Source organism: Rattus norvegicus, chromosome 4 (assembly GCF_036323735.1).
Source record: "Rattus norvegicus strain BN/NHsdMcwi chromosome 4, GRCr8, whole genome shotgun sequence".
NCBI lineage: Eukaryota > Metazoa > Chordata > Mammalia > Rodentia > Muridae > Rattus > Rattus norvegicus.
Genome location: NC_086022.1, coordinates 83,016,015 through 83,042,050, shown reverse-complemented (window position 1 = coordinate 83,042,050; position 26,036 = coordinate 83,016,015). Strand labels below are relative to the sequence as shown.

The 26,036-nt window shown below is 40.0% G+C and overlaps 1 protein-coding gene and 1 long non-coding RNA gene across 2 annotated transcripts in view; both read left to right on the top strand.

Moving 5' to 3' along the window:
* Hibadh (3-hydroxyisobutyrate dehydrogenase) overlaps nt 1-26,036 on the top strand; it is a 98,061-nt gene that overhangs the window by 35,769 nt on the left and 36,256 nt on the right. The gene's annotated exons all lie outside the window — the stretch shown is intronic.
* Nucleotides 1-26,036, top strand: part of LOC120102279 (uncharacterized) — a 56,316-nt gene that overhangs the window by 15,700 nt on the left and 14,580 nt on the right. The window contains exon 2 of the long non-coding RNA XR_005503585.2: nt 377-26,036. This exon is cut by the window's right edge and continues 14,580 nt beyond it. This is a non-coding gene — a long non-coding RNA (uncharacterized LOC120102279). The remainder of the gene's footprint in view (nt 1-376) is intronic.

Below are 26,036 nucleotides of genomic sequence, written 5' to 3'. Positions count from 1 at the left end.
CTGTGTTTCAGCTGCTGGGTTTGTACTGAAAACTGTAAAGTTAAACTTTTTGGAATCGTTACTATCCCAAGTGGGAATATAAACTATATTGAACAAAATTTACTTAGCTTGTTAAAAAGTCAACATAAAACTGTGGTTAATTAGTTTATATTATGACATCACTTCTAGTAGAGGCGCAAACTAGTACCCAGTAAGAGGAGCTGTCTCAGGTGAGCTGCCCGCTGCCTGTATGGGGCTTTAAGATAATGATGAGTTTAAATTCCCTCTTAGAGCTAAGTGAGAATAAAACTGGAGGCAATAAATATTCTCGGCCAGGGCCATTAAATGAAAAAGCTGGGACTTCTCCAGCTCTTGACTTAAATTGTTTGTTTATCAGCTGGCGCCTAGTCTGGAGTCAAGAGCTGGAGATGTCTATCTGTGACAGAACTTTGAAACGCTTGCAGGACACTTTCATTTCAGCTGAAGGTAACTTGAGTTTATAGCTCTGGCTTTAAAGATTACTAATGATTTACTCATTTCCTTACTATTTAACCAGAGTGGACTTTTTCCCAGGAAGGGATCTGTGTTTATTTAGGGCTTTTGTCTGCGGAGGGATTAAAAGGCAGCCCACCAGCATTGTGAACTTGATGGTAATAAAAGGTCACCAAAACACACCATAAAAACATTCTTACTATGGAATTAATTATACAGTGTAATTTTACAAAGCAACTTCGTTACTCCAGTTTTATCCCCTCCCTTAAACATCCTATTATTTGCAATGAAAACTTAAGTACAAAATTGCTTTGTGAAAAAATGTTTTGCTTCTTTTATGATTTAAACACTGAGGAAATTGTCATGTGCATACATGCAGTTAATTGCTTAAAGGCCTTAAAATTTCTAAATACAAATTATTTTTCAGAGGTAGGATAAGAATTCATTTGGGAGGATGGTAGACTATGAAAGAAGTAGTCGATATTTCAAGGAATGCTCAACTTATGGACACATGACGGCCTCTTAAGAGCTCATCTGTGCCACCAGGGGGCATTGCATGCAAACCTGCTTGTGATAAGAGAGAAATTAAGATATTGTTTGTTTGAGAGGATGTAAAACATTTTCTAGATTTTTGCTTTTGAAGTTGGCTTAAAAATACATCTGATATTAAGGCTAATTAAAGTGTCCTCAGAGAGTTGAAAGGCCTTCTGAATTTTACAGATAATTTATTTTTAGTGATTCTGAAAGTAAATCACAATGGATATTTACAGAGATTACCTTTTTTAAACAAATGAATGTAGTGTTTGTTGTTGCTATTGTTGTTAAACTCTTCTAAAAAGGGAAGGGATCCTGCTTGTGAAAATCCTCAAAAAAAGTTCAAAACCCCCCTATTGCTGCAAATTTATCACACCCTCATGTACACATGTGCTTAGTGTACACACACACACACACACACACACACACACACACACACACACCTGTTAAAATGTTTGTTGGCAGGCTGCACTGATGAGCCTTTTTGAGAAGCCGGAGAGCCCTTTGAAAGATGCAGGCCGGCCCTTTTCACAAGCCTGAGTGTGCGGCAGTTCACACTCATGTCTTAGAAGCTGTTTTAGGAAAAACGGTCCTCAAGTTTCCTGTACCAGCCTCCAACGAGTCTTTACTGCTTCTTTGAATCAGCTTATCTTAAAAAGGTGATCATATAAAACAAAAAGTGAGATGTTTTCATTACACTGAATACCATGTTATATTTAAATATAAATTAATAAATGGTACCAGATCCAACTGAATTATTTAGTACAAATGTCCAGTTGGAAGAAATGCAGTTCCCTGTACATTATCTTGATTCTTTTACTTTAAAAATGTGTACTTGCCGTGCAGAGAGGTGACTAATACTTGGCTTTGGTCATTTTGCTTTACGAAATTTACTTACTGCACACATTTGCCTTTTCTCAGAGGCTTCTTAATGTGCAAAGCCTGTTTAAGAGAGGTATGTGTTTTCAAGTAAGTGCCTGACCTCCCACCGTGATGTTCCCTTTCCTCTCACATGGTAAATTAGTAAAGCTTTCCCCTCCACTATCGTCTCTCTCTTACATTGTGAGTTATTTGGTTAGCATGTATGTTGCACTAAGAGTAAATCTGTTTCATATTATTAGAGATTGTCTCTATGTTAAAATGATCACTTCACATTTGAAGTGGTCTAGACAGTTAAATTCATGACATTTGACCTGCATAATTCACTTTTTAACTTGATACAACAGTCTGCTTCTTAGCTTTGTTGTATGCTAATATTTCTACTTGTTTAACACCAAAAGCTGCTGTGGTTTTTCTGTAGCTTATGCTTGTGTTCTGGAATTGTCTCTGCTGGCCATGGATTGTATCCTGGCTTCTTGTCAGAATTTCTTACCCAGGCTTTTGTGAGCTCTGTAGCCAACATTTTCAAAAAGTCATACTTGACACAGTAAACTGGGTTAACAAAAATGTACTTACAATACATAATTATAATTGGAGCAGGCTTCAAGGCTCATCATGGCAGCTTTGTGTATTAAGAGCAAATAAATGCAAATCTCATGTAATAAAAAAATGATTGTCCCAAATGACTATATTTTTCTAGTTATTTCTGTTGGATTAACTCTTTTGCTGAAATTCTAGAAATTAATTTTTTTCATTAATAATATGATGGGGAGAAAATCTTTACTCATTAGCATATGGGTTATTTTTTAATGAAGCATTTAGATTTCTGCTCTCATTTCACTTGGGAGTAGTGTTAGCCTGAACAAATGTTACCATGGGAACATCCATATAGATATAAAGGAGAAGACTGTCTAAGGTCGAGGGAGGGCAGCACACTAAAATGCTGTGGGCCTAGGTGATGTGAGCGTTGGTGGGTATGGATTGGGGTGTTTGGCTCAGATGAGAGGGAGGGGGAAGTAGTATGAAGAGCAACTGTCGTCTTAAAGGCAAGTGTTCGGAATCTTGTGGGTGAAAGGAAACATTTCAGGATATGAAGTGCATTCAATTATTCATTTGCATATGTTGCCAGTGTTACGTACTTCATTTAAAAAACCTCATTCATGAGAAGTATATTTAAGATAAACAATGTTGAACTTGGTTAAATGTGTTACTTTATAGTTAGCATTTTGGTCTTTGAAATAGCTCTAATTATTGTGGATGCCTGTCATTGTGTTTCTCACGTCTGAGATAATGAGCTGACTCGTTAGAAGACAGGAAAACTGCATTGGGTTTTATAGAGTTTCTAATATTCGATATTTAAAATTAGACATTTTTAGTAATTTTTAAGTATTAGCCAAGAAAATAAATAACTGCACCTGCATGTTTAGTAATAATAAAAGCAAAAATAAAACAAGAAATGACAAAAGTAAAGCCAAGCACAAAATAGATTTTAGAGTCTGCAGATGTAGGAGAATTAGGTGTAAGGGCTAGGAAAGACGATTAGAGACCATCAGCCTACCTGTATGCTTTAGTGTTTTAGTTACTCTATTCAAGTTACAGAAGCAAGGGGGCTGTGCCAGTGTGGAGAGTTAGGGAAGGGAAAAGGACCATTCCCACTGTACTGGCGCTATGGATTCTGGTGGGGGTGGCGGGGGTGGGGTCGGGAGGATGACAGCGATTGTTTAAACTTAACCTTTTAATCCATCCAGAGAAAGAGTAAAGCTGCCAGCACAGTAAACAGCCAGAAGTTTTAAAATTAAACGGAGTAGTGTGCCCTTTGTATGTAGTTTGAGTGTATATGTGTGTGGGTGCTGATAATTTTAGATTTTGTGGGGAGTGGAAAAGGTAAGCAATCGAAACTGTTCTCTAAGATGCATTTTTATGAATTTTGTTAAAGAGTTTTGTTAAACCGTTAAAAAAAAATTAAACGGAGTAATTTAAAAAATGTGAGAGCGTGTACTTGCTTGGGAGAACGAGGGTTAAAATGACCAAAACTGCCTGGTTGGGCCTGACTGTGTCTGATGCAGTTAACCAGCAGGGGGAATAGATTGTTTTCAAGATGGGGTAAACAGTGCTGAGCTTTCTGTGGGGTGTTGGGGGATGGGTTTTAAGAAGTTAATTGGGATGCTGGAGGTTAACCAGTGGACTTTTTGGCATGTGAAATGTTAGGTAGAGGTATCAGCCTTCACAGGTTCAGCTGAGATTCACATTTACTTACGTAAACCACTGATGAGTTGTATTGCCGAATGCTGGAGTGTCTTTATAATCTCACACACTGCAATTCTCATTGATGCTTCATAGAGGCTGCTCCTCTCTCCTCAACTGACCAGATTCAAGCATTTAAAACAAAAATGTTTTCAATTCCCTCCATGGGTTGGTTTTTAGTTAGGTGGTACTAATTCTTTCTATGTTTTTTTTTCTTTTTTTTCTTTTTCTTTTTCTTTTTTCTTTTTTTCGGGGCTGGGGACCGAACCCAGGGCCTTGCGCTTGCTAGGCAAGCACTCTACCGCTGAGCTAAATCCCCAACCCCTCTTTCTATGTTTTGATAGGGGAACTGTGAGGGGAGGCATCCGTGTGTGGTGGTATCAGTAGATGATGGAAAAGTATTTCTGCTGATTGTGTTTGTAACTAAAACACAGAAAGCCTTTTTCTTTATCTGGGAACCAAATAAATTCTAAAATGAGTGTGGTGATTTTCATCTGTATTCTAGAACACAGGTGGCTGGGACAAGAAGATTGTCAAGAGGTTGAGGCCTGCCTGGGCTGCTACATAGTGAGTTCCAGGCCAGCCTAGACTGAGACATTGTCTCCAAGGAAAATAGACGTGTGAATCCTACCTTGTTATTTGAAGATGCTCTACCTGAAGTGTCTCTTCACAGAATCAAGCTGGCTGATGCTCACAGTAACCTCAGTTGAGCCTCAGCCTCCTTACTCAAGCATGAGAACCCATATTTCATGTGGTGGTTCACATCTGTCGTCTTACACTCAGGAGGTTGATGTAGGAGGCTTGCCAAGAGTTCACAGCCAACCTAGACTACAAACAGACTGAATTTTAAAAGTGCACAAACCACTCCACATGACAGCCCCATATAAAAAAAAGCTTAGTGTTTGACTCTTCTATGAAACCTTTTAAGGTGATTAAAAGTATTTTAACTATACTTAAATTATAAGGCAATGTGAATTTTAATTTATTCCAAGATTGTTATATTTTCATAGCTTAGGGTTGTGTTAGGTGCACAGCTGCCCAACTCTTAAGATTTCAGGTGCTTAATAATCCTGATGTGGTCTTGTGGTTGATAGATTTTCCTTGAAACACAGCAGTACCTTGGAATGAAGAGTGAGAAGACCCTTGTTCTTCTTATGTTGTGTGTTCAAAAGGGAAACAAATTGGTGATATTCTTGTAGTTTGGAACACCAAAGAACCTGCTATGATTTCCCAGGTTGTTTGGAAATAATGTAACCAGATTTTTCATTCTAGAGTTTTCTGCTTACAATATACCGTTATTTCCAGAAATGCTGTGATGTGAAAGAAAAGGATGAGAGAGGACAAGAAAGGAATTTCTAGAGGAAAACACCTTCTTTTTTTGTGTGGAGTGTATACTTGCTAGTGTACATGTGCGTGGCGCACGCATGTGGAGACCCGAGACGGATGTTGTTAGGAATCTATTGCTCTCCCACCTTACTCACTGAGGCAGGGTCTCTTGGCCGGACTAAGAGCTCACTGACCTGGCAAGTCTGGCTAACAGGCTCACTCTGGGGATCATCTGTCTCCACCTTCCAGGCTTGAGTCACAAGCAGACTGCCAAGCCCACTTACCACTTATATGGGTTCTGGGGATCAGAACTCTGGTTCACATGGTTTCAGGGCAAGGTTTGTTTGTTTGCTCTAACTACAGTGCCAGCTCGCGAGCCCTTAAATATAGACACGTGTATTCTGACTCTGGTTCTCCTAGGGTGATAGTCCAAGGAAATAAGGATTATTACTGCCTGGGTAGAAAGTCACTCTCTCCTACTTCATCCAGCAACTGATGGGATAGATGCAGAGTATCCCACCCAGATGTTAGGTGGTGCTTAGAAGTCCTGCTGAGAAGGGAGAGGAATGATTGGAGGAACCACAGGGGTCAGGGGCACAGTATGAAAGAGCACAGCCTACAGAATCAATTGACCAGGACACATGGGAACTTGAGTGTCAGGGAACTGTAGGGGTCTGACCTAGGTCCTTTACTTATATTGTTATGTCTCAGTGGCTTGGTGTTTTTGTGGGAATCCTAACAGTGGGAACAGGGACTGTCCATGACTCTTGTCTACTTGTGGGACCCTTTCCTCCCTACTGGGTTCCCTTGTTCAACCTCGATGTGCTTGGTCTCAGTGTGGTATTATGTATGCCCTGTTCAGTTGATGTCCCTGGAAGGCCTGCTGTTTTCTGTAGTCAGGGGTGGGGGACTTAAGGGAAAAGGGAGGCAGGAGGGGGGACAGGGTTGACACTGTGGTCAAGATGTAATATATAAGAAGAAAATAAAAAAAAGTCACTCATTTGGTAGTAAGGAGACTTGAAATTCAGTCAGGACTGCTTTTGTGTGTCTTCGCTCTTCCTTGCAGGACAGTAAGGTCCCTTTAGTGGTGTGTGATGATGGGAACCAAGGGGAAGACTGCATCAGAGATGTTATCTTTAACTGCCAGAACGCCCTACAATAGCAAGTTTCTTCAATGGGACAGGGAAGGGGCAATTCTTGATCTTTCTGTGTGTTGGTAGCACCCACAACTCCAGTTCCAAGGGAAGAGATTCAGTGCTCTCTGGCCTCCTCAGACACCTACACACATGTGCTACAGAAAAACTCCTACAGCATACACAGAAATAAAAACAATGAGTACATCTTTTTAAATTGTGATTTTTTTTGTTTGTTTTTTAAGATAAAAGGTACAACTTTTGAGAAGGTAAATTGACAGTGCCCACAGGTGAATTGTGATTTTCATAATTTCAGAGGATGTATTAATGTGTACCTCAGACAGTGTTTCCAGGAAGGGAAGATGATGTGGGAAAACTAGTAATAAAGATGAAAATAGCGAGGAATGCAGTAGAATTCTGTTTTTATTGCATAAAGTAGAAGGTTGGGGAATCTGTGAAGTATTTGAGTAAAATTTAAGAAAAATTAGAAGAAAAAAACTACTCACAGTGGCTTTTTTTTTCAGATAGTGTCTCACTGTATAGACCACAGCAACCCCATTACATAGTGCCTTACTGTATAGACCATAGCAACCCCATTACATAGTGCCTCACCATATAGACCACAGCAACCCCATTACATAGTGCCTTTCTGTACAGACCATAGCAACCCCATTACATAGTGCCTCACCATATAGACCATAGCAACCCCATTACATAGTGCCTCACCATATAGACCATAGCAACCCCATTACATCGTGCCTTACTGTATAGACCATAGCAACCCCATTACATAGTGCCTCACCATATAGACCATAGCAATCCCATTACATCGTGCCTCACCATATAGACCATAGCAACCCCATTACATAGTGCCTTACTGTATAGACCATAGCAACCCCATTACATAGTGCCTCACCATATAGACCATAGCAACCCCATTACATAGTGCCTTACTGTATAGACCATAGCAACCCCATTACATAGTGCCTTACTGTATAGACCATAGCAACCCCATTACATAGTGCCTCACCATATAGACCATAGCAACCCCATTACATCGTGCCTTACTGTATAGACCATAGCAACCCCATTACATCGTGCCTCACCATATAGACTAAACTAACTTCAACCCTCACTATATAGACTGCACCTGCCTCATCACATAGTGTAATCTGTCCTTCAGATTGTCCTCCTGCTTCAGCCTCCTGAGCTCTAGGATGCAGCCGCACACCACCACTCCTGTTTAATAGTTTTATAACTTTTCTTTATGAAGGGCTTACTGTTGTAGAGGTTAGTGTTCATTGTGTAGACTAACCTGGTCTCAACTTGGGATCCTTCTGCCTCTGTCTCCCGAGTTCTGGGATTACATGTGTCACATTGCTCTTACGAGTGATCGTTTTGGCACTACACCAAAATAAACTGTTGGCAGTAACACTGATTTGTCGTATGTGTCTGTCACATGACTCAGTTAGACGCTGGGAAGGTTACTGAGGAAATGAGCTGTCTGACTTCATAGCCTGACATTTCGCTCTTCTCCACTGCTGACCGTGCCTCTTGACTTGGCTCTTCTCTCATACCACAAAAGCATTTTACTTTCTAAGGAATAAATCGGCTTTATTGTTATTTTTCCTCATTCCATAGTAACTCAGAATTTAATTTTCATTGGCAATTAAAATGTGAATGGCATACCCTTCTTTTGTTTATATCTGTGTTCTAAATGTTCTTGAATTATTTATGTGCCATTATAATATACATTATTGTATGAAGAACTACCAGGCACTTACTTATAGTCTTCCATGCAAATTCTTTTTTTTTTTAATTTATTTATTTTATGTGGGTACACTGTCGCTGTCTTCAGACACATGAGAAGAGGGCACTGGATCCCATTACAGATGGTTGTGAGCCACCATGTGGTTGCTGGGAATTGAACTCAGGACCTCTGAAGAGCAGTCAGTGCTTTTAACCACTGAGACATCTCTCCAGCCCCCATGCAAATTTAAATAAAGAAGAATCTTTATTTAAAAAAGAACTAAGCTTTTAAGTCAACACTATTTAATTTTATTTATATTTATTTATATTGTTTATATTTTAATTTCTCCTGATAAAGTTTTAAAACTAATAATTTTAAGCACAAAGGATTCGAGATAAAGTATAAGAGGAAAATATATCTAATTGCATGTAGTTTTTCCTCTTTCTATAGGACAGTTCCTATAAATATTCTTTCCTTTTTTTTTTTTTTTGGAGCTGGGGACTGAACCCAGGGCCTTGCGCTTGCTAGGCAAGCAATCTACCACTGAGCGAAATCCCCAACCCCATATTCTTTCCTTTTAACCCCTCTTTAAATTAGATGATGTATGAAGAAGTCATTTAAAATGCATTTTTGTTTGGACTGGAGGACTACAACTCTGACAGGATTGAAGTCGGAGTTGGCATGTGAGTAGTCTTTGATGATAGGGTGCTTGCTTTTGAAGGGCTCTTCAGTTATCCCCTTTCAGTACTGATCCAAGGGGATGGAGAGGATAAGTAAATGTCCCTTACAGTGCTCTGCACTGAGCCTTATCTGGGAGAGACGATGATGTTGCATCTGGTCTGTCCTGACTGTGCTGGAGCAGACTTTGCTTTGCTTTTCAGTATTCAGTGGATGCGTCATTTCTGAAGTAAAATGGTGGTAAAGCTGTGAGAACAAAGTCTGAGTTTCCTGTCTTTGTTGGTATTTGTGGGTTCCTAATCTCCTAAGCGTCTTGGGATGCAGATCTGTGCATCGACACCAGCGTTTTTATGGTGAGGAAGAAGGGAAAAGATAGTATTGAAGCAATTCCTGTCCAGGTCTGCAAAGAGCAGATTGCATTTGGCTGTCAGTGGTGTTAAGTTTATGGCCCCTTTTTGGGAAAGTGCTATTAGGGGTTTGGAGACCTTTATCTTCCTCTGTTTTGCTGTCTCGGATAGAGCTGTTCTCTGTCGCGTTTGCTAGGTATGATAAATGCTGTACTAAAACTCCTCGGGTAAAGTTTGATCTGAAAGGATTACTTTTCTTTCTGTTTCCTGAAAATGGAGTCACAGCATTCAAATCATCAAACACTGCTTCGTTAGATCAGAAGGAGTACATATCTCTATTGTCCTTTAAAGCAGTTGAGGGTGCAAACCATGAATGACAGCCAGTTTTGTCTGAAACAGTAGCAGTGGAGAGGTAGCCAGACCTTTTCAGCCAGAACTTCCAAAGAGGAATGACTGGAGACTGAAGGGCTGTCTTCCTCTATCTAAGAAGGGAGAGCGGAGTTCTTGTATTACAGAAAGATTGGCCAGGGCAAGCCTTTGAGGTCATTGGTTCACACATCATAGCCATTCTTAGTTTTATTTCCTTCAAAAGACTTCTTTGTGAGCATCTCTTATGTTCTAGGATATGTTTCCTGTCTGTCTTTGTTGTTTAGTTCTGATTAGTCTGACTGGCGATATTTTAAGTTGACTGTATATTTAGTAACTTTTATGCAATCCTGGTTTATGGTATTGGTTGTAGACATTAGCTTTTATCCAGCTATTGGGTTCAAATATATTTCTGATTGAATTCTTCTAACAAGTAAACTTGTTAGTAAAAACAGGTAAGAGGTTTGATCAAATTACCTGGTATTTGGAGACAGTATTTTCTTCTTTCTTGGGTAGTTCACATGTCAAATACCTTGATACATATGATGGCAAATGTATTGCTTGAGCTGAGTATGTGGGGTAACTTGTAAATTATTATTCTCCCATTTCATTTATATGTGTTAGTATTTCCTTTCCTTAACAGAGGCAGTTAAAAATTGATGTTCCTGGCTCTGTAACTCCCTCTTCAAATTTCTTTATATTTTATGATCTAGCTTCTATGAATTCCTGCTAGTGATAGATACTAACATAAGAAAGATAATAACGGTGTTCACAGTTGGTTTTGGTGGTGGTGGTAGCTGGTTTGCTTAGTGCTGATGATGTAATCCCAGAGCCCTTGCACATGCGGCACAAGCTCATAGAGCTGAGCTACATCTTGTATCATGAGCTGCCTCAGTCTTGGAATCTTCTTTTTATTGAGTGAAAATGATAGACTGTGCTCAAAATAACAGGTCAATATAATGTCACTTGTAGACATACCTACCAGGCCCAAAGCCTTAGGTTCAGTTAGTCTGAAGCATAGAGAAGAGAGAGGGATGGGGGAGGTAGAAGAGAGAGGACATGGTAGGTGGGCTTGCTGATGTCTGGATCCACTCAGTCCCTTGACTGGGGTCGTAGCCCAGGAGATTGAGCATGCAGAGCCGTCTGGTTGGTGCATCCTGGCCGTCTGCCTCACAGTGCTGCGGCTCCTCGATCAGTTGGAAGATTAGTGACTTCTAGCACAGAGTCAGCTTTCACAGGGGGTCAGGAGGCATGCTGCATTTCAGGACTCAATAGCAACCATTTCCCATCCTTCCCTTCTCTATTTGAACTCCACTTTACCTATAAATATTGCTTTAAAAATAACCCATGGTCACTTTCTGCCAGGGCTTGTACAATGCTGGTGAACTCGAGCTCGAGAGATGTCTTTCTCGTCAGTGCTGTGACCATCCTGAAGATAACTTAAAATTTTACTCGGGAAATGAAGGTGTACATTATAAACATGGCTTCACAGCCACTGAACTTCTTAATGTTTATCTTTTAAAATCTCCTTTGCTTATATTCTCTTGTCTTTATTAAATGAAATCAACAATACCTCTGTTCTTAAAGCTTCTGGGTCAGTGTGTACAGTTCTTGCTTGGTGTGTGTAAAACCTTTGATTCAAACTCAGCATCGTCTAAACTTAGCATGATCAGGGAATGGAGACAAGAATCACAAGTTCAGACTCATCCTCTATTAACAACAAGTTTGAGGCCATATTACCAAAAAAAAAAAAATTCTATACATTGTAGTTTAAGATTTCCTTATATACACTTTTTAAAAAGAAAATTGGATTCTTATTTGACAGCTCACTTTAACATGTCTTCTAGTGTGTAGTAGATACGCTTTAATGTTTTCAGTACTACAAGTGTTTTATTATGAGGACAGTCTTACTGTTGCAAAAGAGGCAACTCTAAATATTCATGAGCATAGATGTTTTCAAGTATTTTTCTTTAAAAATGGAAATGCCAGGCCAAAGAGTATATCTGTTTTATTTAAATTGATTAAATTTTTTGGTGTTTTTTGAGGTAGGTTCTTGCTGTATAGTGCAGGCTGTCCTGGAGCTGCCTGTATAGCTCTGTCTGGCTCTGGAGTCCTCCTGCCCATCCTCCGGGTGGTGGGACTGGGGCATGCACGGCCACGGGCAGCAGAGGATCTGGGTTTGGATTTGGTGGAGGTTGCCAGGTGTTTCAGCAGTTCACGCACTAGTGGTATAGGGAAGCGATCTGAGCTGAATGCTCTCCTCAGATTGCATGCTCTGGAAAATTCATTCCCAGTGCAGTGATGTGGACAGGGTGGGCCTGGGGAGGACGTTTGGGGTGTGAGGGCTCTGCCCTTGGAAATTGGTTTCCCTTAGGAAAGGCTCTGACCTAGGGAGTTTGGTCTCTTGGTCTTCTGCCTTTCTGCTTCTGCCTCATTGAGGAATGTGTTCTTTCCCTCTGTAGGATGCAGAGGTCCACTCTTACTAACTATAAACCTGCTGGTGCTGTCATCTTGTATTTTCTGTTCTCCAGAAATCTGAGAAAGTTTCTTCCTGTATAAAATGACCCTGTCTTGGATAATCTGTTGTAGCAGCACAAATAGAGAGTATTTGATCACGTTTGGAAAACTACCCTCACATTTCCACTCTCAGGAGCTAAAACTTACATAACTTAGTATTTTAAGAGCGTTTATGTGCATGCATTCAGCAATTACTTGCAGAGTATATGCCATGTGCTTAGTATTAATCTAGGCCTAGAAATCTAGGAATCAGTGAACACACACTCACACAGATGCACATGCACACAGAGACACATGCATACACTCACACATACTTTCTCTATGGAGGTTCTCTTGTGGTGGGTATGAATATGTAAGGGAAAATAAAATAAAAAAAATAAAAAAGTCAAAAATATATACTGTCAATCTGTCTTTTATTTATGGTACTTCTCAAAAACAGAAATTTTGAATCATTTATATAACTGGACTTTTTGCTTTGTTTTACCTGTTATGGCTTCAGAGTTTTATGACCTACTTAAAAGACTGCCCTTTCCAGAGTATAAGATTTTAAAATTCATATGTATATTATCTTAGTTATGGTGCTATTTTTAAAACTTTTAACTCTTTGATCTATATGTGGTTTATTTTGATAGAGGGAATATTAGTAGGGCTGTAGATTACTTTTTTCTTTTGAAAGTCCACTTACCGGGGGCTGGAGAAAAGTGACTTAACAGTCAAGAGCACTGGCTGATCTCCCAGAAGACCCATGTTCAGTTTCCAGCGTGGATGCAGAGGCTCACAACTACTTGCAACTCTACTTCCAGAGGATCCATTGGTATCTTCTGGCTTCCTCGGGGAACTAGGCATGCATGTGGTGCACAGACATACATGCAGGCATATACCTGTACACATAAAATAAAAATAAATCTTTTTTAAAAATCTACTTAATGAAATAAAAATCTTCCCTTCATCAGTATCAAATACTCTGTTAATTTCATGCTCGATTTCCATCTGTGTATTCTTTAGCTCTCTGTATGATTCTGTTGATCGGTCACAGCTGATTCTTTTCCTAGAGGACGGTTTTATTTTCTATTGCTTTGTTTTATTATCTGGAAGTGATAGTCTCTCCCTGCACCCTCCACCCCCCACTAACTCCCTGAAACTCAGAATTTTTCCAAACAACTTTTACTTGGTTATTGTTCCAAAGAAATGTAGGAGTAATTTTATTACGTTCTTCTAAAAACACGCTGTTAACAATTTTGTTCTGATTACATGGACTTTATAGAAAATTGGCATGTTTACAAAACTTAAGTCTACCTTAGAGTCAGAAGGGGAGGCCAGCCTAAGCCCTGTTAGACACGCTGCTCATTTTGTTCTTCATGGCTAGAACAGCGAGAAGCCATAAACTTGTAAGCAGGGAGGCACTGTGACCATATTAGAATCTCTAAAAGATGATAGCAGCTACAGTGTGGGAAACACCTCAGACAGAGGGTCAGGCACCCCAGGGGGCTGGGGACACGCTTGTAATAGTTCAATAGTTTGTACTAGCCGTGGGGAAGGGAGGGGAGGGAGAGGGAAGTGGTAATATGGTTTTTCACCTGCCTGTCTTTCTAGAAGAACCGCAGGTCCTTTACATAAGAAGGGGAAGCCCAGGAATGCGGCAGGTTATCAGACCCCTCGCTCGTGCTCTGCTTCGTGCCCTGCTTCGTGCCAGCTGCCATCCATTGCTTTCCCCCTAGCCTACAGTTCTCTTCCCTTTGTTTCTTGACCCAAGGAAGTATCAGATTCCTGTTTTCTTGCTGGATTTCTGTCCTTTGTTCCCTTTTGAAGATTTTTCAATCAGTGTATATTTGTACGTATGCCATATTAGGGTCAGTGGTACTGGTGAAGGCCAGAGGGATTTGAACCCCTCGAGCTGGGGTCATAGGCAGTTCTGAGCTGCCCGACTTGGGTGATAGGAATTGACCTTGCATCCTTCAAGAAGAGCGACCTGGCCTCCTAACCACATCTCTGCAGGCCTGTTCTTCATTCAGCACCTTTCATCCAGAAAACACTTACTGAGGATTACAGTAGTCTTTTTACTCTGTTATTGTATGCTTTCATTTTGACTCATGGCTCTGCAGGTCAAGGCTGTTGGCCACATCCGATGACTTTTCTTGCTGGCTCAGTCCCATGGCTTGTCGGCTACTTCCTGGCAAGAGTCAGGAGGCATACACATGGGCCTCTTCTGTTCTCTCTCCCTCCCAGAAAACTCCATACCATTGTTCAGTCATGATGATGGTGACAGGGCACCTTAACTAGTTCTGGCCACTTCCTAGGGGCCTCACCTCAAAAATGCTATAGTTAGGTTAAGTTTCCTCCCCATCCTCCTTGTCCTCCTTATCCTCTTCCTTTCCCGTTTCTCCGGACTCCCTCCTCTTCTTCCTCCTCCAGCTTTTGTGCTCTGCTGGGCAAAGCAATGAGTGGACTTCCAAGCTGTCAGTTTGGCAACTAAGTTGATTTACTGAATTTCAAAAGAACAGATTCAGTTGTATTTTAAAAAGAAAACACTGCCTTCTGTTTTATGTATGTGTAAGCAATTGCAAATGATGCTGCCTCTGCTAGGTGGAAGCCATCAGTGCTTGTGGTAGGCTTGGCAATTTTCTAAGTGAGCTTAAGTGGCTCTGAAGTGGTCCTTAGCAAACTATACTTATTAATAGTGAGAAGTCTGAGATTTGTGGAGAATGTGTGTGCTCACTCTTGCTTGTTGAGGCCAGAGGCGAGTCTTGTGTTTTCCTTTATCACATTACATTATGGTGAGAGTTTTGTTTTGAATTTTAAAGCAGTGTCTCTATATAGCCCTGGCTCCTGGAACCGACCAAGTAGACCAGACTACTCTCAAAGAGATCCTCCTACCTCTGCCTCCCAAGTACTGAGGTTAAGGGGATGTATTATCACTTTTGGCTTGTGTGCGTTTCTCTCTCTTTTTTTAAAATGATAGTTTGTAATTTATTGTTTATGGCACCTCCATTTAAGAAGAAATTAATGCTAAGCTTAAAATTTTTAATTTAAGACTTAAACAAGATCGTGTAATATTATATAATATGAAGGTATATACTTATAAAGTGAAAATCATGTTGAATCTTTTGCAGTGTCTTTTTGAACTATGTTTTCCTCCCATTGTTTTTTAAAGGTTATGTTCAAGGATTGAAACTGAAGAGTATCTCGTAGAAAAGCTGGGAATAAAATTTTACTTAACCATACATTACGCATTTTCTTAAGTTTTCCATTTTTAAAAGTTGTTTATTAATTTTTTGCATACATGTATGTGTACCCGTATTCGCTTGGGATGTCAGAAGAGAGCGTTAGATCCCTTAAGGCTGGAGAAGCAGGCAGTTACAAGCCACCCAGTGTTGGTTCTGGGGACCAATCCAGGCCTCCACAGGAGCGTCAAGCACTCTTAACCATCTCTCTGGCCTCAGTGATTGCTCTTCTAATATGAGTTGCTACTATTCTGGCTAGAATCAAAGAACATGGCATTTCCGGTTTATAGAATTAAATGAGGCCTGTACCTGGGCCTATCAAGGAGTTAGTGCTGCCTTCAGAATGCTGTACATCTGCATAGTACGGAGGCTTTGTTGCGTACAGTGCTTATTCTCTGCTGACTTTGTTCTGTATGGGAAACCTTTGTTTTGACTGCTTCTGAAAGAATCAGGAAGGAAATGTTGAGAAGCTTTGGAAATTAGGAGACTTCTGGTTTTGCTATTTTAAAGTAGAAAGATTTACATAAGCAATAAATTCTGATTATAGAAGGAATAGCAAAGTATTTAATTCCAGTGAGGAAGTAAGCTGGGCATAGTGAGTGGTTACTTACAAAGAAAATCTGGAACGGGGTGTGGCATCTCATGCCTGTAATCCTAGTGCTTAGGAGCCCGAGGCTGTAGGATCACCAGCTAGTTCAGGGCCTGCCTGGGCTAAGCAGTGAGATCAAGGCTATCCTGGGCTACAATAGTGAGATCCTGGGGACTAGGAGAGAAAGGAGAGAGAGTGAGTGTGTGTGTGTGTGTGTGTGTGTGTGTCACTGAGACTAAATTTACCTCTCTGTTTATTAAGTGTTGGGAAGAAATGTTTTAAAATATCGTAAAGTATTCCTAATAAGTGTTTGTAGTTTTTAAAGATAATAAGAGAAATATAATTTACCACAATGGAACTAAACTTTGCCGTCTTTTGAATATGCAGGTAGGAGTATCACATGCTGGTATAAGCAGTTCATTAGATAAAGGCACATCTTTTCAGTGTACCCACATTACTTCATGTAGTCACATTACACATTTAAAAATGTCACTCTGTAGGCTAGATATTTAGTCCTACAATGCAAATGGTAATAAATATATTTATGCCTTTAATACATTTGAAATTTTTGCTTTTAATTCCAACTTACATAATTCTTTCTAAACTTTAGTCTCTGAAGAGTTAAAAGATGCTGACTTTTAAAATTACTTCAAATGGGTGGTGGCACACACCTTTAATCCCAGCACTCAGGAGGCAGAGGCAGGTGGGTCTCTGAGTTTGAGGCCAGCCTGATCTAGAGAGTGTGTTCCAGGACAGCCAGGGTTACACAGAGAGACCCTGTTTCAGTTCCACCCCTCTCCCCCCAAAAAAACCAAACCAAAACTAAAATTACTTAAAGATGAGCATTTGAAAAGCAGTTACCAAGTAGTTTAGGTTTAAATGAGGCACCGTGCATTCTCTCATTTGATCAGGAACAGGGTAAGACAAAGCATATAAGCTCTTGTGCTTACCACGTGTATCATATGTAATTTGAAGAAATTTTAGTAATCCCTAGAAACAAAATTAGAGAGCTGTGAATTAGTGAAACTGTCTTAGCAAAAGTGGTCTCATATTTTAAGATGCTGTATTCTGATTTATCATAATTCCTTGCCAGATGTTCTTTCATACCTATTTCCAAGTTCACTTAGAAACAAACTGCAGCAGCAGCAGCAGCAGCAGCAGCAGCAGCAGCAGCAGCAGCAGCAGCAGCAGCAGCAGCAGCAGCAGTCTTCTAGTCCCTAGGCCTTTAAAGCTGAAGTGTGAGTGTTCAAATCTGGCTTAGTCAGCAGTGAGCTGTGACCTCTAGAGTAAGGTTCTTGGACATTCCTACTCTAGTTACAGTGTTTGAGGAAATGAAGTCCAGATACCCTTTTCTCATAATGCTGGTTATATAATGCTTGTATCATTTTGTGACTGACAGACATTTATATATGTCCTTTCTCTCCTAACTGCTGAGTGTGGAAACTGTGAATTTGAAAGTAAAGCTGCTGATTACACTCATCTTTTCCCTTCTCAGTGTATTCAAGTGTATAATTTTATAATGATATTTTTTGAGTAAGACTCTTTAAGTTACAGCCTTATCATTGTGGAATCTCTCCTTAATTGTCTTTTGATCGGGGTAGACATAGTTAAAAAAAACTTTGAAAACTTCTCAAATAATCTTCTAATCAATGATGGGTTACAGTGAATTATTAAAGAGAAAGGAAGACACCTCATTTTAAGGTTTGAGGTGTGGTTCATGTAGAGGGTTCCTGTCCAGGAGAGGGTGTAGAGGAGAAAGGACTTTAGAAGGGGAAGGAGCCATCAATATGAACTTCATGTGGTAAAGTCTGTCCTCATTTTAACATTTAAAATTGGATATTAGTCAAAAGGACCACTGTGGCTTTATTCTCATTATTCCACTCTTGTTCAAGTCATTAAAATTTAACTCTCACATTTCTTGTAGTAAAATCACCTCTGTCAAATGCAGGAACTCTGCAGCTTGAACACCTCTCGTTCTGATTAGAAGGGTTTGTTTTGTAATTAGTTTTCCTCTGGGCTCTGTGTGGAGAACAGGAACCCACCACAGAGAGGTTAGAATACCATGGAGTTTAGCCACTCTGCTTTAATGACACAAGGGCTTAGCAAAGCAAGAATAAATGAGGTACGTTTTTGGTGAAGAAAAAAATCGTGAACTGACTGTCAGTGTGAGACAGGTTCTAGGAGCACTTAGCCAGCAGTTACAGGGCACACTTGAGTAATTGGATTTGCATAACAAGGCTTGCCGAAGAGATCTGACAGCATAGAGATTTGTCTAGCTGGAGAGCTCCAGATGGACGTGACCACGCAGCAGCTGGGTGGCACGTTGCTGAGCATGGACAGCACCGCCCAGACTGGCAGCTGGACCCTGGCGACTGCAGGGCTGTGGCAGGCCAGCTGGTGGCTTCTGACAGCCAGTGGCCCTGTTAGAGAGCCTTTTCATAATGGCCTGTCAGGGTACTGGACCTGCAGGGACTGGCAGGACAATGTCACAAGTCACCAATGAGGGCTGTTGAGCTGAAGTCCCAGGGAAGTAGAGGTGCTCACTACTGCAGCCACAAGGCTAGCACCTCCTGGTGTGAGGCCAGTGTCCTAGGGAGACTAAGGATCAGTGGGACAGAAGTGGACACATCTTGTGATGTTTGTCTTCTGTCTTTGTATATTTGAAACAAAGGCATAGTGTTCATGAGAGAAAACATGTTTAAAGCAGCACACATAACATACACAACATGTACACAGAAAACATGTACAGCACAAACGGTACACAAAGTGAAGGAACTGTGGTCATTAGTTCGTTCAGGTGACCTTCCCCACCCCTGTGTCTAGGTGGATTACATTTGTGTGGAGGAATTAAACCACCCATTTTCTCAGATTCGAGTCAGCTTGGAAGAAGGCTGGCTCCGAGTCTGCCATTAGTTAAACTTACGTGTGTGCCTCAGTTGAGAATTTTGCCATCTTATATAATTTTTCCTCTAAAATGTGACAAGATACTATATCTTACTTAAAGGTAGGAAAACTACTTAATAAAATGAAAGTTTTACTATTCTAAGCCCCAGAGATTTTGATGTAACAAAATTCTAGTGAAACAAAAAAGCTCATAGACATCCTTAGACTGTCAGCATTTCATCTGGCACCCCTGCCACCGTGTGTGTGTGTGTGTGTGTGTGTGTGTGTGTGTGTGTGTGTGTGTTCAGTCTTTTTCTTGTATTTCATTTAGTGCTTATGTTAGCCCAGTGAGTTAGGGTGGCAGGTAACATCTCTATTTTAATAGACTGAAATGGGGACATGAAGAAGGCACATGTATAGTTGCCTGCCTAGTTGTGGAACAGCCTGCCTGCACTTGATGACACTGAGGATGGTCCAGAGAAGCCACAAATTTTAAACCTTTACGTTGACAAAGGGTTGTGTGCATGTATGTGTATGTACAAATATAAACACATAATTGTTCTAGTAATTCTGTTTCTAACAAATCTATCACTACCTTCTGAATACATATAAATATTTACTGATAGGGATGAACTTTTAGCACTAAGACCTCAGGTCTCACACACACTGGGCAAGCTCTTAACTGCTGAACTCCTATCCCTAACTCTGAGAGCACTGGTTCATGATGTGCTACCCACAGGCCTTCCTTCAGATGGACCATAAAGTCACAACCATTCTCCTCATGAGATAATAATCCTCATGAAAGGAATGGTAGATACTCTGCTCTAAGCATGAATCAAGATGGCCACTTTGTAGGGTTTGTTGTTGTTTGAGTCAGGGTCATATGTAGCCCAGGATTGAGCTCTAGCTTGAGGTGATCTTGAATTTCTGATCCTCCTGCATCTGTCTTCCAAGTGCCGAGGTCACAGTTATGCACCATCATGTGGTGCTAAGGATCGAATCCAGGACATTGAGCATGCTAGACAGGCACTCTATGAGCTGAGCTGCATTCCCAGCCCCACATTGTGTTCTTGGTGATCGTTCAGATACAGTTTCATTTAAGAATATTCGCAAACAGAGAAGTAATAACTATTTTTATCAAACTTTGAATACATCTGTTCAGTGTTCTTTTTGATGAAATGATACATGTGCACCAAGATCTTCCGCTGCACTTGATACAGTGATGTAATTGCAAGCTAAACTGGATGAGGGTTTTTTGTAGAACATCATTTTACTTGTAAAAATGACTAATGAGATCCTAGAGAAAGACCTAGTGGAGCCTTTAATTCGAAGGGAAAAATGTTGATATATTTCTTGTTAGTTGTTAAAACCAGTTTGTTCAAGTAAAAAATGATTTGGACTCTTGTATCTGACTGATTTTGAGAGCATCCTAAGATGTTTATGAGCTGCTTGGAAGTGCTGTTAAAAACACGCGTTCCTCATACTGTGTAATGGGAATGTTTGAAGTTTTGTCTAACCCACCAACTTAATATGTTTCAAATGACCATTATTTGGTATTGTAGAATAGACTGACTTTCATGTACCAGTGCAGAAATTCCCTAGTAGCCCTTTCAGATCCCATTCTGTAGCTCTGCAGAGACCATTCAACAGATCTGGGTTGCTGTCAAGGAAGAATAGCCAGGGTTTGGAAAGCTATTTAAGTACTGCTTCCTCTTCTCATGTTATCTGTGTTCCTTATCTACTCACCCAGAGCATCCACATTTAACCTGTGCTAAGCATCCAGCTGCCTTCCATTATGCCTGAGCTAAAGGCAGTCACACTTGTAAAATAATGTTCTCCATAAACATTTCTTTTTTCTTTTTTTTTTTGGAGCTGAGGACCGAACCCAGGGCCTTGTGCTTGCTAGGCAAGTGCTCTACCACTGAGCTAAATCCCCAACCCCTCCATAAACATTTCTTTGTTATGGTGTTAACATTTTTAAAATAAAAACATGTTAGTATATTTTAAGTAAATGAAGATAAATATTTTAATTTTTCCTTAGTTTAGTTTTAATTTCTAATATTGCACATTTTGACTCATATGTGTAACTCATATGGGCAAAAAACCTTTGGGCTCCTCACTGATAAGTAATAAAATGGAGGGGTCCCAAGATCAGAAGATTAGGAAACATTGGTATAAATAACTTGGTGATGACTTAGAAATAGCTCAAATGTCCAAGAAGAAGGAATAATTAATTTTCACTATGACTTAAATATTATAAATAAGTACTTGGCATGGAAAGAGTTATTTTTGTGAGACAGGTCTCTCACTCCCTATGTACCCATGTCTGACATTAACCTAATTTTTTTTAACTGTATATTTGTTAGGTTGTGAAAAAAGATTATAAGATCTGCTAATTCAATTTAAATAATTATTTTAAAATATAGTAGGCTTATAGAATGTTAAGTGTTTTATACATAATTGTCATCTATAATATTAAATAGGTTTCTGTGGAAAGGAAGGTAGAAGACATTTTGTAAAAGGCATTGTAAGCCAGGTCTGGTGGCACATGCCTGCAATTCTAGCACTTTAGAAATAGAAGCAGGAGGATTGCAACAAGTTCATGGCCAGCCTGGTACACATAGCAAAGTTCCAGGCCAGGCAGGGTACTTAGTAAGATCCAATTTCAAAAAAAGGCCCAAAAAATTTTTTTTAAGGGGAAAAAGGGTATGTGTGTGTAAGAATAAGTGTGTCTTAAGTGCTTGCCTGGTTTGATCTCTGGCACTGCAAAAGGCAAATGGAATGAATGAGTGAATGAATGAATATTAGGCTGCAACATGAGGTACCGTTACCTCCTGGCTTTTGACAAAGACAATAATATTTTGCATTTTGTGACATTGGCTAGACTACTCAGCCGATCTGGTTTTATACTGTTTTATAAACCAGGACTATGATTACTACCCTTCAAATTCATTGGATGGATTAAGGGAGGCCTCTAATACCATTCAGAGTGTGTGTGTGTGTGTGTGTGTGTGTGTGTGTGTGTGTGTGTGTGTGTGTGTGTGTGTATTCCTCTATTGTCTCTTAGTTGTAAGATTCTGTGTGAATGTAATGAATTTGTAACACTCAGTAACTCAGAAGCTTCCTTTAAAGCCATGGGATACCTTTGAAAACATACGGATTATAGTATTTGAAGTTCACTTTACCACAGGGAGAGAAATTTGGAGAATAGTAGCTATTATATAGAAAGAAAATAGAGGTTTTTTTTATAAATAAAGGTTATTTATTTATAAGGTGGTGGTGGTGGTGCACGCCTTTAATCCCAACACTTGAGAGGCAGAAGCAGCAGATCTCTGAGTTTGAGGCCAGCCTGGTTTACAGAGTGAGTTCCAGGAGAGCCAGAGCTACACTGAGAAACCTTGTCTTGAAAAACCAATAAATAGATAAATGTAAAGAGAACTAATATTTAATAGGCTTCAGTTCCACAGTAAGTCTTAGACCAAGTACCTAGCTAAGGAGCTGAGGTAACTGATAGCTGTTGGAAGAAGGGAGGGTCTGTCTTCTCTAAGGGTGTGGCCCCTGGTAGGTAGAGAACTTCAGTGGAAGGCCCAAAATCGAAGACTGTATGAACAGTGCAAATTATACCACCAGAGTTGGGTGGGTAGGAAATGAAATAGATGTGGGAGAAGTTGAAGGAAGAAGGTAAATATGATCAAAATATATTATATTCAATCCTTGAAGAGCTAAAAAACATCATTGAGTGTTTTCCCCGACTGTATCCCACGTAGTCCTTATCACTGTTTTGAGTTAAACACCATCCATCACTGTATGAAATGGTCCGCGAAGAGGGTGAGGTGCTTGTCCTGGTCACTGTGGAGGGACAGCTGATTAGATTTGCCAATGTAACCCACAGAGTACACTGTCTATATAAAGAGGGCACAAGGAACAGCCAGCCCAGTTGTTAACCCTAAGAAACCTAGTGAATTTTGAGGGAGAAATGGCCTGGATTAAAATGGATATACTTCCAAATATCTGGGCTATAAAGATTCATTCACAGTATTCAATTAAAATAATGTGGACAAAACTGAGCACCTGGTATAGCATAAGCAGTCAGTAATCAGAAGCAAGTTATTACAAAACTTTTAACACTAAGCCAGAAGTTTAAATTTCTGCTTCTAAAATAGAAAAAGAGAAAATAGCCTTATAGAACAGTATCCCTTACCTAACCCTGTGGGGTCAAAGGGCTGGTTTTAAATTGTAGGCAGCATTTGCATTTAATCCGAGTTACACATTAGTTCCATCAGAGTCCCAGGCAGCCTTATATAGTCTACACATTAGTTTTGCACTGGAATGTGTGGATACTAATTAATCCTAAGCCAAATGAGAAAAGAAAAAAATCTATTTTGTATTGTGGTCTTTGAAGTACCCAAAGATACACAAATACAGAGTTCTCCTGATCTATAATAGACACAAGGACGAGGAACATAGTGGTCATTCCTGAACAAACATAATCAGGGAAAATGAAATGTATTTGATATGAAATGTACATGTTCATCACAATGACACAGATATACTGTAAATGTGATAAAGTTAAGGAGAAGGGCAGCCTACCTTTGGTTAAAAAAAAAAAAAAAAGAAGAATAGTTTTAAAGGGAAAGACCCCCAGTGTTAGGAGAGCAAGCAGTTAGTCAGTTACATGGCTAAATTGGAAGCAGTGAAGTGAGGCAGCCTCTTCCTTGGCCTTCCTCATGTGCTCCTCTCCTACTGTACTTACATCCCACTCTACATGATTAGACAGTCTCAGCGCCACGCTTTGTGCCTCTTGCATCTGACCCTCTCTTAGTCAGCTCCATCTGTTATTTGCTGTGGAATGGCTGGCTGTGTTGGGATGAATGGTTGGCCATCTTGGTTTTGTTCTGAAACTCTGGCTCCCTGGTTTCAAGTGGGATTATAGGGCTGCTGGGTAAGTTCTCCCTTGTTCTAGTGCCCACACTGTTTCTCACACTGTCTTCTGTCTTCAGACCTCTAGTACTACTGTTCCGTGTCAGCTGCTGGCCTTCCTCTCACTAGAGATACACACATCCACCACCATGTCTACTAATCCTGTGCCTTTATGTGTACATCCTCGGCCTGCCTTCTGTCATCAGTGATCTCTAAAGTCAGCCTCTACTTCTGCTTGCCACCTCTCTTGCTGTCTCCCTAGTTAAATCTCTGGGAGTTGTTCTTGATACCTAGTTGGGATTGAGGCCCACACTACTGGAATGATGTAAGCTCCAGTAAAACTAGAATTTGGGGGTTGGGGATTTAGCTCAGTGGTAGAGCGCTTGCCTAGCAAGCGCAAGGCCCTGGGCTCGGTCCCCAGCTCCAAAAAAAAAAAAAGAAAAAAAAAAAAAAACACTAGAATTTGTTTCTGTTCATGCGGATTGCTGTACTGTCTGTTCCTATAACAATACCCACACACAGTAGGCACCTGGCTTATGTGGAATGGATGGATAAATGAATAAGTAAGTTGGTGAATGTTTCTAGAAAGAGAAGACATAAATTACAGTATCTGCCTTAGATAGCACAAAACATACTTAATAAATACTTTCCCTGTATTCTATACTCAAATTAGAAACTAAAAAAAAAAAAAAAATTATTTCTTTTACCTCGAAGAACTCTCTACCTGGTTACTATAGAGATCACCATTGGAAACTTTTGGGCATCATCTCTAGTTGTTGGAACAGGTTTTGGCACCTGGGAGCTACTTTTCTGGTTTCAAAGTAGTTGAGGTCTTTTCATGGAATATATTGATGGTCTGGATCTGCACGAACCCAAGCTTCTGTCCTTTCTTCTTACTGTGGCCTCTGAGAAGACCTCGATTAACTGTTTTCTTACTGTGAGAGAGATGGGGCATGGAGATTTTTGTATTGAGAAATGTCTATTGTGATCTCATTGTAATGAATTGCCTATCTTTACTTAAAATCATAGGAAGCCAAGAGTAGTACCACACACATAATCCTAGCACTTGGAGGTAGAGGCAGAAGGATTTTGAAATCAAGGTTAGTTTGGGATACATAGCAACCCCCTCAAAAAAAAGTCACAGGAAGCATGTTTGTGTCCTTGACACTTCTGTTTCATGGGAAAAAAACTGTAAAAAATAGCCATATATATTTAAATTTAGCCTTTCTCTCTCCCACAAGTCCCAATTTGTAGAAATGTAGTTGTACAGTCAGGTTCCTTTGCTTCTTGAGGATCTATCTATCTATCTATCTATCTATCTATCTATCTATCTATCTATTTATCTCGGACGCAGTGCTGTTTGGATCTAAGGAAGCCCTGGATTTTCAGGAGCTCTAACTCAGTAGCACAGCAGTATGCTGTGGAATCTGTCTTGGAATCACTGTATCAGCTAATAGCACAATAAGATACCTAACTTCTTACTTGGTAGTTGAAGTTTATTTGCTAATAAAATGGAACTCAGAGAGGGTGTTCTCTGTGTAACGCTCTGGCACATACTCCTGTACAAATCTGCAAAGTAAAATGGTAATTGACAAGTGATGACTCAGAGTAGGCTGAAGATGTAGCTCATTGGTGTAGCGCTTGCCTGGTGTGCAGGGTTCCTGTGTCTAAACCCTAGCATTGTGGAAAGCAAAACTAAACTAGACTTCTAATAGAAGCAACAACCTTTCCTGTGGGAGACTTTCTGTTTGCCAGACATGGTGGTACAAACCAGGAGTCCCAGCACTTCAGACACTGAGGCAGCAGGACCCAGAGTTCAAGACCACTGTGGGTCCATAAAATATTTAAAAAGAAATTTAACTCCAATATTGTGCGAAAGTAATGTGTAAAACAAGAGGCAATTACTTACTTTACTTCTGTTGACCTTTGGGTAAGAATTTTTTTCCTTACATCTTGCTTGTCTGGAAGTCACAGTAAAAATGGAGTTCAGGAAATCCTTCTAAATGATCATAGGAGTTTCATTTATACACAGATTTCATGAATTATGAGTTGATAATATATTATAGAATAGTTACTATGGAGATCTTGCTATCTAGTCATTTGTTCTGTTTTCTTTTTTTAAGTTTATGTGTAGAGAGAGAGGGAGGGAGAGAGAATATGAATGAATGAATGAATGAA